The sequence below is a fragment of the Orussus abietinus genome, unplaced genomic scaffold (genome assembly GCF_000612105.2).
Source record: "Orussus abietinus isolate OABI.00-Male unplaced genomic scaffold, Oabi_2.0 scaffold84, whole genome shotgun sequence".
Classification (NCBI taxonomy): domain Eukaryota; kingdom Metazoa; phylum Arthropoda; class Insecta; order Hymenoptera; family Orussidae; genus Orussus; species Orussus abietinus.
Window position 1 is genome coordinate 81,632 of NW_019394591.1, and position 4,041 is coordinate 85,672.

Below are 4,041 nucleotides of genomic sequence, written 5' to 3' on the forward strand. Positions count from 1 at the left end.
GAAATATTTAGCATGTTTTGATTTTTTTAAATAAGGGTGTACGTGAAAATGTATAAAATAATTGTTAGCTTTAGTATTTCAATGTTATATTACAAACCTTTTCTAACACTTGTAGTATTTATAGAATAGTATTCCATATTTCAAATGACATTGCTAAACCAATATTGTGTATATATATTTATAAAACATTATATATTTGGACTATATCTGGGAAACATTATCATGTGTACATAATCTAATATTGTACTTAAAATATCATTCCAATGTCGAATATACATGAGGAATATTTTCCAACTTCTTTTCTATATACTATGAATATTTTATGCCGTCTGGGTATAGTCGGTAGATCGTTGAATGATCAATACTTTCTTTATTTTTTGTTTTATTGAATTACTTAAATATTCCTCTTAACTCGACTATCACTCGATTTCCTCATGTTTCCGCAAAATGGCCGATAGTTATCTAACAACGTTATTCGGAAGATAACTTTAAATCGGTTCTCTTTACAGGCACTTATAGGTCATGTAACCTCCGGATAATTATCCCGAACGATTGGCATGGTAACATTGAAATATTGATAAACAGCATACTTCAATCGTATCTTTTAAGCTCAAAATTATGTATAATATAAATCAAGTATGTTTCAAAATGTTACTTTCTAATAAGCTTCATATGTTATGTACAATGATTAAATGTAAAAAAACAACAATAAACTACGATCTCGAATATTTTACGAACAGCCACGAGATAGCAGCAAAAACTAACCATAAAACAGTCGATGATCACTTTGGCACGTTTCCCAAGCAAACGTTTCTTTTGAGATCGCTAATTCCTTCTCCCCAGAACAAATATAGTTAAGAATTACCTTTTATCATCACACCGAAAGATACCATTGGAAATGGGATGTGAGAATGATACACTTTATTGTTCTAAATTTAACAAAGACTTTATTCTTTCTTTAACGCTCGGAGGACCCATCTTTACTTCTCCAATAACTCTAGCGAACTAACTACAAAAGGGCAACTACTGATCTCGGTCAGGACCAGTGATGACTAAATTCTTTCTCTGGACCCTCTTTGTGGAGGTGCGATTCTGCGTCGCCTCTTAAGGTGAAGTGAAACACCCTTCAAATCAACTGATTCGAATACAACACTTTTTTTTAAGGGTATTAGACCAAACTGTCCGAAACTTTGACACATCACTCCTGATCATCTAAGAATTGTCTTGACACATTCAAAATTTGGATTTTTTAACACAATTTTTTAACTCAGCCCAGACCGGAACCAAAATGGCGTCGAGCTCTCATATTTCGATGAATATACAATTATCGAAGGCTCCGATATGAGAATCGAAAGGGTCAGGACAATTTTACGACAATTTAGAACACTCTGGTAATCGATAAACACGCATTTAAACAGGATAAGGGCAAAAAAAGTGTTGTATGCGCTTCGATGCTAAAACGATGGGAATACGGGGTCTCGGAGTGAAATTTAATTGACCTGGAAATCACAGATGGCGCAGGGTGTCCCTCTGCAGTCAATTGGGGCCCCAGAAAGCTTGAATCCAGAGGATTTCTGGAGTTTTACTTCGATTTCTTGATATTTATTGTACGAAAACGACAGGTGGAGTATGCCATTTGGTACAATATTCAATGTAATTCGATACAGCTCTCAATATAAAAACGAACGTCGGCAACGTAGGCATTTAGAAAAATCTTCTTTATCGACGTTGATCAAGTTCCTCGACGTGTTTCACTTCACCTTAATCCAAACAACGGTTCTTATCGTTACCGAAAACCCTCCACTAAACACAGGCCAGACTCTCTCTCTCTCTCTTTATACGCATTAAACATAGATTGGTTTTTGTTTCATTTATAAACCTCAATCTTCAGGTTCATAATTCAAAAAGATACCTCCCAAATATCTTCCGGATAACTTTGTCGGGAACTTACCCTGAGATGAAAAAATCAGGCATTAGACGTTAACTTTAACCGAGATTGGTGGAACCTGGCATTAGTGTCAGAAGTGGGATATGCAGGTCCGTTACGTAACCATCGAGCAAGGTAAAAACCGTCTCGCCCGGGCCGCGTGCATTTGCCCCGTTCAGCTGCAGCCTGGCATCGACCCTGCGCACACGCATTGCAAATTCTCCCTTCAATGGGGTTGACTGGCCATTCGCATCCTCGGTGGAGGCAGCGCTTCCATTGAGCCGCACCGTCGCCCGACGTTCCGTTCATGTATCCCTCCTCCGGCCGGTGGCGTGCGGGCGCCATGTCCGCGCATGCGCGCCGTCATTCTGATTTCCACCCCTCTTTCTCTCTCTGACCCTGCCGGCGTGTCCCAGTTTACCCTGCTCGTTTCACCCTTTCCCCCTTTCCCTCGAGGCTCCGGCCCGTTTCATTCGACATTCTGTCGGGCCGACGGTGGAGGGGCAGTGCTTACGATCAACCCTGGCCAGCTCCTTTTTAAACTGACATTAAGGTGAAGTGAAACATCCTTCAAATCAGTCGATTCGAATGCAACGCTTTTTTTAAGGGTATTAGACCAAACTGTCCGAAACTTTGACACATCACTCCTGATCATCTAAGAATTGTCCTGACACATTCAAAATTTGGATTTTTGGAAAAAATTTTTTAACTCAGCCCAGACCAGAGCCAAAATGGCGTCGAGCTCTCATATTTCGATCAATATACAAGTATCGAAGGCTCCGATATGAGAATCGAAAGGGTCAGGACAATTTTACGACAATTTAGAACACTCTGGTAATCAATAAACTCCTTTAAATAATATTCATAAAATTCATGCACTTATGGTATATAAGGTTGTACTAAAATTATGAGTTTAGTATCTTAAAAGTGAATCGGTATGCATTTATTACACACTTAATTAAAAAGATGATTTTATAACATACCTTTACAATTTTTTAAAAGACTTAGTTTTACAATAACACGAATTTTTTTTAAGAATAAGTTTATAACAAGATGCAATAAGTATCTTTAGCACCAATCGAGAAGTACCAAAGCGGTCTTCATAAGTCCGAGAAATATTCATTCATAAGTTTCATAGCATTCATAGTGTTCATAAGTTTGGTAGCATCATGGTAATCGTTCCTGATTCCTACCAGTTAGTCCCATGTTCAAATCCCGACAATTGCGAAAAAATTTCTCAGTGTCAAAAACGGCAAGTTTTGTCTGCATAGATATACTGAACAAAAGTTCTCAAACAGACTCTGCTCAAAAAGCATTATGAATTTGATTTTTTTTACAAATATGTATGAATATCTATAGACCATCTATTGTAGATATCTACGATATATATATATTACGTACCATGTCCGGACATCTAGCCTTTGAGTGTATCTAAAATAGAGTTCATAGATATATATATCTTACATACGTTCAATAAACATTTATATACGATTAATTTACGGATATTCCACCTTCAACGGTGCCTGGGTACTGAATTAAAGTAATCATATGACAGGTTTTTCTCATCCACGATAATAATGAAGACCAAAATAAATGTCTTCAATATCAGTTATGTTTTCGGTACGATAATATTTTATAACCTCTAGTATATTTAATCGAAACAGGTTTTTAAATTCATAAGCATAAATTAACGCAGGTTTTGTAAAAGACAATATTTAGGTTGGACGTCCGGTAATAACTGAGATCAATATAAAAATCCAAGAAAAAATTGAGTGAAACGATCATTTATCACGAGGCCACGATATTCGGATATCACAGAAGTGATAAGAGGAACTAGGGTAAGCCCTGAAAACATTGACAATGCGATAACGCAGCATGAACTTGGGCGGGAAAATTCATCAAGAATGACGTTCTTTCCACATCATAGCTAACTGCCATTTCGTAGAACTGAATGATAAAAAGAGTTTCTTATCTACCGGCGTTAGCATTGGGTCAAGGCAGGGGTTCATTGATGGTACAACAAAAGCACGAATGCGTCACAGAACTAGGCGCAAAATCGAGTTTGTTGATAAACGTTTGTCCCGCTTTGACAATATTCAACAATGGCCGTTATT